General features: G+C 37.6%; 1 pseudogene; it reads left to right on the forward strand.

The window, feature by feature from the left end:
- Positions 1–11,533, forward strand: part of LOC109848201 — a 15,785-nt pseudogene that overhangs the window by 3,748 nt on the left and 504 nt on the right.

Raw genomic sequence — 11,533 nt, forward strand, 5'->3', positions numbered from 1 at the left:
GAATTCCTTGATGTTTGTGGTGTAAAAGATCGGTCTAAGTTGGTACTGATGGAAGATCCATCAAGTAGAGAGAGGAAATATATTGAGATGCAGAAAAATGCTAAGATCCAGAGCTTCCACCGAGCCATCTCTAACATTTCATTTGAAGTAGACAAGTTGGCTGACCAGGTATAGTAAACTACTCTTAGCATGTTATCAAAACATCCTAAAGAAAACAATTGAACATGGGAATTATTTGGAATTTTTTTAATGTGAACTAAATCTGTCAAAATAACTGCAAACAAACTTCATGGCATCTAGAATACCAAATCTTTTATGCGACTGAATATGCAACATCCAAAATAAAAGTGAACCCTATAGCTCATATTTAGAATGTGCATGCAGCTATTTGTTCGAAATTTGTTTGTAAGAAAAGATTATGCAATCAAAATAATTTGTGTAGAAGTAAAAAAATGTTATACAGTCGAGATAGTTATCCTCCCTTGGTAGATGGTGGCTCTTGTGACATAAGAGTGTTGGATAACTTCACAATGCTGGCTGTTCCTTTTGATGAGGTATTGGAGTTTTGTCTTTGTACAAGTCTTTAAACTGTAGAGTGTTAGATTGGTATTGAAGAGAACTCTCTGATTTGATGATCAGATTTACATGTTATATATACACAATAAGTAGCCATACACACTAGGAACACTAGGAGGCGGCTGAGGAGGCTATACACCTAGGAGGCGGCTAGGAGGCTCATAATATTATCTAACACCCCCTTCAAACTCACGGTGGATCGAACACCGAGACTTTGGACAAGAAATAGCGAAACACAGAAATAGTTTGAGCATTGGTAAATAAATCTTTCACTTGTTCCTTAGAGGGAACATATGAGAGTGTAATGTGTCCAGCAACATGCTCTTGTCAAACTACATGACAATCCACCTCAATATGTATGGTACGCTCATGAAATACCGGATTTGTATAAAATGATAGGGGAAGTAACAAAGACATCAAGATCTCGCAGAAGAGTGCGGAGCCATTTCAACTCAACTGTGGTGTCTGCCAACGCCATGTACTCGAACTCTGTACTAGAATGAGAGACAACGACTTGACGCTTACTACGCCAAGAGATGAGAGATGGACCCAGAAAAATACAAAAGGCAGTAGTGGAACAATGAGTTTCTGCATCATTAGTCCATCTAGCATCAGAATATGCACGAAGAGATAAAGAAGAATGAGGGGGAAAATAATAATTGGGTTATAGTGCAACGGAGATATCGAAGAACCTGAATGAGAGCTGCATAGTGAATAAAAATCGGACTACTAACAAACTGGCTCAAGATGTGTACTGCATAGGCGATATCTGGACGTGTTGCTGAAAGATAAACCAATGCTCCGATAAGTTCCCGATATCGAGTAGGCTGAGATAAAAGATTGCCATCATCATGTCGAAGCTTCAAGTTTATTTTCATCGGTGTGGAGAGAGGAGTGGTAACAATGGAATAATCACTGAGAATAGCACACGGAAGAATATATGCAATGTACTTCTGCTGAGAGAGAAGATAGTCACGAGAGGAGAAAACAACCTCAATAACCAAGAAGTAACGAAGGGATCCAAGATCCTTCATCTCAAATTGTCTCTGAAGATGTTGCTTTAAGGAAGTAATGATAGAGGAATCACTCCCAGTGATTATCATGTCATCAACATAAAGTAGTAGAATGACTGTACCGAAGACTGATGACCGATAAAATAGAGCATAATCAGCTAGGTTTTCAATGAAACCAATAGAAAGAATAGATTGGCGAAAACACTCAAACCAAGCCTGAGGAGCCTGTTTGAGACTATATATAGCATGACGAAGGCGACAAACATGTTCTTGAGGAGCAGGAAAGCCAGGGGTGGCTGCATGTACACTGTCTCAGACAGATCGCCATTAAGAAAAATATTTTTAACGTCTTTTTGATACAAAGGCCGATGTTTTGCAGCTGCAACAACAATGAGAGTGCGGATGGATGTTATTTTTGCAACAGGCGCAAAAGTCTCTTCATAGCCAATACCATACTCTTGTGAGAATCCCCGAGTGACAAGACGAGCTTTGTACCACTCAATAGAACTGTCAGATCGAGTATTGATCTTATAAATCCATTTGTAGCTTACCGGTTTAACACCGGAAGACAGATGAACAAGGTCCCAAGTATTAGTCTGATGAAAAGCCTCCAACTCTTCTGTCATTGTTTGTTGTCATTTTGGATACTTAACTGTCTCAGAATATGAGTTAGGTTCATGTATAGAGTGAATAACAATAAGAAAAGAGACAAACTCAGGAGAATATGTGCTAGTGATACATTGTGCATACCGAGCAGGAGGGATGATCTTGTGGAGGATTGCGGCGAGAGGGAGGAGTCATATCGGGAGAAGCTGGCACAAACGTAGAGTGAACATGTAATACCCCAACCCTTGAGAGAGTGATGTGATTAGTATTAATAGATTTGATTAGAATACTCATACCACCAAGATGCATCTCTTAGAAACTCCAAAGTTAAGTGTGCTTGGCCTGGAGAAATTCTAGAATGGGTGACATCCTGGAAAGTTTTTCAGGGAGCGCGTGAGTGAGGACAAAACGTGCTGAAAAGACATGTGGTTTGTGAGACCAGTCCATCAGATCTAATAGCGTATCGACTCCGGGATTCCGGGGTGGGACGTTACAAATGACATCAGAGCAAAGCTAACCGGAATTGTGAGAGTTAAGTGCTATACGACGCAAAGTGCTACGTCAAGAAGGCGGGAGCCACCTCTTGAGGCCGTAGGAGCCACCTCTAGAATCTCACACGGATGGTACGGTCTTGGATGATATGATTTGACACAACGAGGACGTTGTGAGTTTAAATGGGGGAGTATGTAATACCCCAACCATTGAGAGGGTGATGTGATTAGTATTAATAGATTTGATTGGAATACTCATACCACCAAGATGCATCTTTTTTTCGGGAACCCAACTCTTAGAAACTCCAAAGTTAAGTGTGCTTGGCCTGGAAAAATTCTAGGATGGGTGACCCACTGGGAAGTTTTTCAGGGAGCGCGTGAGTGAGGACAAAACGTGCTGAAAAGACATGTGATGGTTTGTGAGGCCAGTCCATCAGATCTAATAGCGTATCGACTCCGGGATTCTGGGGTGGGGCGTTACAGAACATCAGTCGGAGTATCTTGCTGGAAAGGGGATATAGTAAGCGGATGTCTAGGAGGTGTGGATGAATCAAGAGCACTATCGTTTGATGCCATTGGAGTGAAGGAGGAAGACGGTTGAGCAGACGAAGGTACATATGCCACTTATACATGTATAGTAATGGAAAGTAATGAAAGGGGTTAGAGAAAGGAGAGATCTGAATATGAAGTAGTATAATAGGAAATATTCTCAAAGAAGGTCACATGACAGGAAATACAAAGCCTTCGAGTGGTAGGTTCATAACAATGATACCCTTTGTGAACGGTGCTATAGCCAAGAAAAATACATCGTGCAATGTGTGGAGATAGTTTATCTCGTTCATGAGTTGGAAGCATGACAAAACAGACACATCCAAAAGTGCGATGAAGAGAATAACGAAACTGAGACTTGAAAAGTTAAAAATATGAAGAGGTGTCAGCTAATACAGAAGATGTAGTAATATTGATAAGATAAACAATAGTCAGAAGTGTTTCTGGCCAGAGATATCGAGGTACAAATGCTGATATCAAAAGAGCTCTAGTGGTGTCGAGAATTTGACGATGTTTTCTCTCAGCAACACCATTTTGTTCATGAGTGTGTGGACAGGACTGTTAAGAGAGTGTCATGTGATTTTAAAATAGATTGCATTGTCGAAGAGAGATATTCACAGACATCATCAGAGCGAAATATCTTTATACGTTTACGAAACTGGGTGTGAATCATATTTGTTAAGTGTTTATAAATATTTAAAATATCAGAACGAGCACGCATGAGATATACCCAGGTGTAGCGAGAATAGTCATCAATTAAACTGATATAATATCGATAACCAGACAATGATGGTAATGGAGTAGGTCCCCAGATATCAGAATGAATCAAATCAAATAGGGCTAAAACAATTTTATTATTAGATGAAAATAATAGGGTAAATTTTTTAGCTAATCGACACCCAGTACAGTTTGATAAAGTAGAGAATTTTAAATTTCCTAATACACCTGATTCAGATAAAAGTTTTAAGCGAGAACTAGAGATATGCCTTAAGCGACAGTGCCACATATCAGAAACAGAGAGGCCATGGCCAATATTGGATGGAGTGGGAAGATGTAGAGACTCCAACTGATAAATTCCATTAACTCTACGACATGTCCTAATTTTCTGACCAGTGTGATCCTGGACAACACAAGATTTAGCATTAAATAAGATAGTGCAATCAAAATTTATAATTTTCCCAATGGATAAAAGTTACATAGATAATTTAAAAATATGAAGAACAAATGATAATGTTAGACGACCAGAACTATCAGAACTTGGAGTAATATAAGCTAACTGTGAGACTGTAAGGGGAGTGTCATTAGCAGTATAAATACATAATAAAGAGAGCAGATGAACAATTTGTAAGAACATAATTATCAAAGGTCATATGATGAGATGCACCTGAGTCGAATATCCAATGATTAGAAGTACCAGAATGAGCAGACAAGACAGTAAAATCTGAGCTGGGGGCAGCTCCACTAAGCCTAAGATTCTTGGTCATTAATGTAGTAATATCTGACAACTGCTCAGAAAAGAGAGGGGTAGAAGTCTGCAGCTCTTGAGGAGCAGGGATAACACCAGCCGAAGCAGCAAATGGAGGTCGAGTCTTCTCGAGTGTCGGACGAGGTGATCTCTTATGAAATTTATCAATAAGATGACCCGACTTTTTATAATAACGACAATAGAGTTATCGAGAGGAATCAACTGTACTGTTAGAAGGATCCCGATAGGAAGAGAACTGCTGAGGAGTAGGTAGAACAGTATGTGATGAGGGTGATGGCTGTGATGCAATAACTGGAGGGGAGAGCATCTGAAGGCGCGTTTCTTCAGATATGAACTCAGTCACGACTTCACGGAGACCGGGGAGAGGACTGATGTGTCCACGTAAGCTCTCAAACTCAGAGCAAATGCGCATAACAATGTGATATAACTATTGATGATCACATTGTTTTTAAAATGCTATGGCAAAGTCTGGAAGCGTCTCAGGAACATGTTCCTCCATCATCTGCAATTCCTCTCAATAGCCAGATAATAAAGAATAGAAATCTTAAATAGACCGATCACCCTAACGTGCATCCTGTAGAGCGTGGTGAAGTTGATACTCATGTGCAACACCAGTCTGAACAAATATGCGAATGAGAGCTAACCACTGCTCACGAGATGAAGATGCTCATCCAAGGGAGAGCCGAATAGGAATAACTACAGAATGCATAATATATACCATGATTTGTTGATCAGTACGGATCCACTGAGAATAAGTGATTAGAGAATCATCAGTAGTGGAATCACTAGAAGTGAATTCTGATATTGATGATGTAGATAACGAAGGCACAATTACAATTTTGGATGGACAAGAAGAGATCCGTCAATATAACCCCATAGTGCGAAAGCTCGAAGATTATACTACATAGTGAGAGACCATACAATGTAATTTTTGATATTTATAAGTTGCACATTAAATGGTGGAAAGGTGTAGAGTCTTTTCTTGTTCATGTGCCTGAAGGTTTTTTTTGCTGTTAGATAAAAGATGGGTCTGAGGGCATGAAGATGGGCCTGAGGGCATGAAGATGGGCCTTACACAAAAGATGGATGAACCCTAGAACAGAACCAAAGAAGAGGAGGTAGGCGAGGTTGGGATTTGGGTCAAGAGTTCGACACGAGATCTCAGGCTTGGGAGATCAACGCTCAAGTGAGGTTAGGATCTCAGGAGTTCGACGCGAGATCCCGAGCTTGGGAGATCGATGCTCAAGTGAGGTTGGAATCTTGGTCAAGAGATCGACGCTCAAGCGAGGTTGGGATCTCGGTCAGGAGTTCGACACGAGATCGAGGTTGGGATATCGGTCAGGAGTTCGACACTAAGTCGAGGCTGAGCTCGACACTAGGTCGAGGCTGAGCTCAGAGGCTGTCTAGAGTATAGGAGATCCCTGGAGATGATGGTGACGATAGCTGAATAAGTAGTGTTGATTAAACCGGAGCAGACAACGATCAGAGGCAGCGATAGCGACAGGTAAGACCTCCGGCTATGAATGGTTCCATGGTTAAATTTGATTTGAGGATGTAGAATTGGAATTGATTTATGGATTGACTCTAGAGCTCTGATACCATGTTAGATTGGTATTGAAGAGAACTCTCTGATTTGATGATCCGATTTACATGTTATATATACACAATAAGTAGCCTACACACTAGGAACACCAGGAGGCAGCTAGGAGGCGACTGAGGCGGTTATACACCTAGGAGGTAGCTGAGGCGGCTAGGAGGCTCATGATATTATCTAACATGTAGAGGATCTTTGGTGAAGTCTATATTTGGATAAGCAAGCAATCCAACTTTTTGACCTTGATCTGCATGAATAACTTTCAGACTTTCAGAGCATCCCCATCATTATTACTTGTAGCTGCCCTAGGGCAAGCATCAACCTTTCAAGTTTTGGAACAGTTCAATGATTTCATATATCTAGTGTCTTTGTTGTTTATTGCTAGGAACTATTCAATGATTTCATATGTCTAGTGTCTTTATTGTTTATTGATGGAAGCATCCGGGGCGATTTAACTTTGTCCTGATCCAATCATTGGAGGGTAACTATACACCTAGCCAAAGTATCATGGATTGTTGTAAGTCGTCCTTCTCCAAATATCCAAGAGTTAATAGTCTAATAATATAAAGAATGAACGACAATTCTATATTGTTCCAATATGTGATTTATGAATCAAGAGCGGACATATTAGTGCATCTTTTTAAATGTGAAAATGCTGTAACTAGGAATTTATAGTGACTACTGAACACAGTTTTTTTTACCGAAATCATGAAAGGTTGTCTGTCAAATTGAAGATTTTCCTTTCAAGTTGATTTAAAATCCTTAAGAACCTTGGCTCCCTCTCTCCTCTGGTTAATATAGCAACGTAAGGTCATAGATTGCTATGTTTATATGTTTGTCACTGAAGATCTACTTCAAACGAAATTACTTGTATGAAAATAGTGATTTTCAACCGGCTTACAACGTATAAGGATACGACGGATACCTAACTTTTGGACTTTGACCTAGCTACACCAAACGTGTATTTACGTCAAAACCAATATAATCATTGTCTTTATCAGAATAGGGGCATAGCTGGGTCTATTTTTATTTTTCAAGTGGGAATGAGTGGAAGTTGGTAAAATAATTATCAAACAGTTTGTGTTGGAAACATAACATACAACGTAGCGGAAATTACATATTATGTAGATTAATTAAAATTAATTAAAATCTAGAAAAATACATGAAACATTTTCCGAATTTCTTCGATAATCTGTCCCAAGATCAATATGAAATAGCTTGCTCAAGAGAAAAAACCTCTAACTGAAATCCACCCGTCACCGAAGAGGAACACTATTGAGAGATAGGTTCTCAACATCTATTTTCTTTTTTTTTAATTTCTTTCTTTTTATTCTTCTTCATAAGGCTACATATGAATCCTATAAATAGGATTGGACCTGCCTTATAGATTTTAATTTCAAAACAATTCTTAATTGTTTAAAACTCTATCCATGATATTTAAAGATATAATATTCTTTCCATAACAATTAGGATAGTAATAGAATTGTATTGCATGTAAACCTCTTCTAATGACATTAGTGAGACCAATTGGGTTCTATATTGAGAATCAATTATTAATTAAATTAATAATTTTAATTTAACAACCAAATCACTATCTGACCAACTGTTTATAAAATCTCTTTCATAATTAGGATTAAATATTCGTGAATAATATTATCTTACATTCACTCTCCCCAATATCAATTTATTTTAGGTAATTTTATTGAGCAGGACAAATCACCTATTTGCTCATTCCTAAAATTACAATCCTATGAACATAAATAAAATTATTTTGAAACATCAAAATATTTTATTTTATAAAAAAATAAAATTAATTTTTTTTTAAAAAAAATCACCCGTCGACGGGAATTTAATATCTTCATGGGATATGCATTATAAATTAACTCATAAAAATGTGTATACTGGATCCTACGTTACTCGGACACGGTGGTTTGGCCGTCGTACCGGCGTCGATACGACCCGACACCGATCCAGGTACGAAATACGGGTCGGATACGGTGGTTGGCACTCGGATACGGCAAGCTTCGAGGGAGGAGTCGACGAGCTTCGAGGGAGGAGTCCACGAGCTTCGAGGGAGGAGTCGACGACAAGCTTCGAGGGGAGAAGAGCTTCGCAGGAGAACAGTAACAACCCGAGCCCTAGCATCAAGTTGGAGTGAGATCTGGAGGAGGAGAGAGGAAGGAGAGAGGAAGGAGGGAGCCGATCTCTTGGATCTGGAGGAGAGAGGAAGGAGAGAGGAAGGATGGAGCCGATCTCTTGGATCTGAAGGAGGCGGCGGAAAATGGGGAAAATAGGGAACCCTAGCCCATAGAACCCATTTATATGGGTAGCCCCTGGCCTTTTGTAAATAAACCCTTCGTAAATAAAATATTGTATACTTGTAATATGTTGTATGAGTAGCATTTGTATGGGTAAGGATAACATTTGTAAATAAAAAATTTGTAATATTTACCTTGTAATATTTATATGGGTAGCATTTGTAAATAAAAATTTGGGATAGGATTGTAATATTTTGTATACTTGTAATATTTACCTTCCATTTCAACAATATACTTGTAATATTTTGAGGAATGCTTGTAATATTTTTTTTATTGTCGTATCCCCGTACCCGTGTCGAAATTTAGGACGGTGTCCCCGTATCCAAAATTTTCAGAAATTTCGTATCGGACACTCGGATCCGCACCCGTATCGGATACTCGTACCCGAGTCCATATAACATAGACTGGATCCTATCTAGATATCCATCATTTCTCTAAATAAAATCTAATAACCCAACATTTCAGGTTGTATAGCACTTGTAAAACAAGCTTAACCATCATGTCAAAGTATATTAAGTTATCAAATAAAAAATGATAATATTATCAAGTCTAAGGGACCACGTAATAATTTGAATTCTCTATCTCTTAGGTGACTTGTCCTAGAGAATCCAAATAAGGTCTTATGCTACACATATCAAATATGCGCTTGTGACATACACCTGGGGAATCTTTATTCCCGATAGCTGAGATCAATCATCACATCTCATATGTCGTTGTCATGCATAATAACCTGTTATAACAAAGTTATCCTTTACTAGTTATAGGTTAAGCACAAATTTAAGAAACCTCTGAAGTAGATCATATCTCCAAGCAAGTGACCATCACAATGCATGATCTAACAAAATAATTTCTAAGGATAATATAACAATTATATAAAAGATATCCAAACAACATGTGCAACAATAAAACTTAATTAATATTCAATAAAAATGTATTGGATGTTTAAGGGTATATAACGCTACTCTAGTAGTTTGGTTATTTGTTCATTTAAATATTCATTCAAAATGCTATGTGGATGTTCATTTAAGAAAAATCAACATATTTTGGAGTTTGTCTGCTAACTGAATAGACCATTCACAAAGGATTCATTTGATTATCATATATTCATTTAGGGGTTGTTCGGTTCGTACATTGCATCTCTAAGGAATTGATGCATGTAAGTGATTTTGAAATCAATGCGCAAAATATTGTTTGTTTGTAATGGGATATTAAAGATCATTTGCATGAGGGATAAAATCGAACCGCATTTTGTTCGGCTGCGCATGAATTTGTTGAGGATATGTGACTAAAGCCGTATATCCAGCTGAAACCAACATAAGTTTAGGCAATATCATTTAATGCATCTATTGTACATAGCAATTCTAAATCCATGACATGAAAAGTGACAAACAAACAATGTATCTAATTTTGTCGATCCCTATTTTCACTGCAAAGCCTACCAAATGCATGGAAACAAACAACCTCTAAATGTATGTGGATATCTATATACGTATATGGACATATAGGTACATAGAAGTATTTTTTTTATTTCGAATTTGTTACATAAATAATAATGCAAGTTTGTGACCACATGGATTTGAATATTCAAAAGAATCACATTTTTAATCAAACTGAAATAAATCCTTAACCAAATAATTCATGATTTTTTTAATATAAAATGCGAGCGTATTTTACAATTCGAATAATATTTGTCAGATTTGAGGAAGTATTTGAAGCCAGGTTTGAATTAGGAGAAACAAATTTGAATTCACATTTGGATTTGAACTTGTAAATGAAGTCAATATTTGGTTCCATTTGGTTCTAGCTCTAACTTTGTGGATGGCAAATTACGGTAAAAAGGATTAATATTAATGTGGTACTTGTTAAGACTGATGTTTCCTGTGTCTAGTTTTATCTAATTGAATAATTCTCTCTTTTGTATTCTTAAATTAAATTTCCTTTTAGCTGAAATAACCAAAAACAGAACCTAAATCCTGCAATCCGTTTTCCATTCTGTTGTTCATGATTATTGTATTACTAACATTTGTTTTGCACTTCATAGGTTACAAACATGGAAAAATCTATTTCTGATGGCAATAAGGTTGCAGAAATACAGATCACAACGTTGATAGAGATGCTTATGATACAAGCAATAAAGCTAGATAGCATCCCTGCTGAAGGAGAGACTTCTTCCCAGAAAAATATACAGGTAGAAAACTGTCAATTTCGTTTAAATTTATTTTATTGATTCTAGGGCGGATGACACTGTTGCAGATGCATCCCATTCTATTTGTTCATCCACGTTAAACCTATAGAAGCTCACATTATTTGCTGATTTGAACTAATTTGTTGGCGTAACAGTTTAGATATGTGCATGTGTTGGCGATTTGATTTAGCCCCTACTCCTGAACTTTAACCTTTATGGATAACGTGAGGAAATGCATGTATCTAAACTAAGGCTTCTGCGGACTATATTGTATAGTTAGGGATCAGACCTATCACTTAAATCTAATTAATTAATGCTAGGGTGCTCGTATTCATATATTTTGTGTAGTTCACGAGTATGTTTCCTCATCTATAGCTAGGCAACCATGTACTTTTCTTCATGTAGATGAGCTGACAACTACCTGGGAGCATTTGTAACTATTCTGTCTACTCTCCATTTCCACCATTAGCGATCATAATGTTAGTCCTAGCTTTTCCATGTAATTTTCAAGTAACTATAAAACTTGATGTTTATCTCTTCTTGTTTATGTCACTTACCTGATGTTTATCTCTGCTTGTTTATGTCACTTATTTGATAGTTTTATACAAAACTCAGTGGGCCTGATCGCAATGGTCACTATTGTGTTTGAAGCTATATTCGCTTATTTTGTGGTGTAAATTTCAGATTAATATTCTCTCTTATCAGGGATAGGTTT

The sequence above is a fragment of the Asparagus officinalis genome, chromosome 7 (assembly GCF_001876935.1).
Source record: "Asparagus officinalis chromosome 7, Aspof.V1, whole genome shotgun sequence".
Classification (NCBI taxonomy): domain Eukaryota; kingdom Viridiplantae; phylum Streptophyta; class Magnoliopsida; order Asparagales; family Asparagaceae; genus Asparagus; species Asparagus officinalis.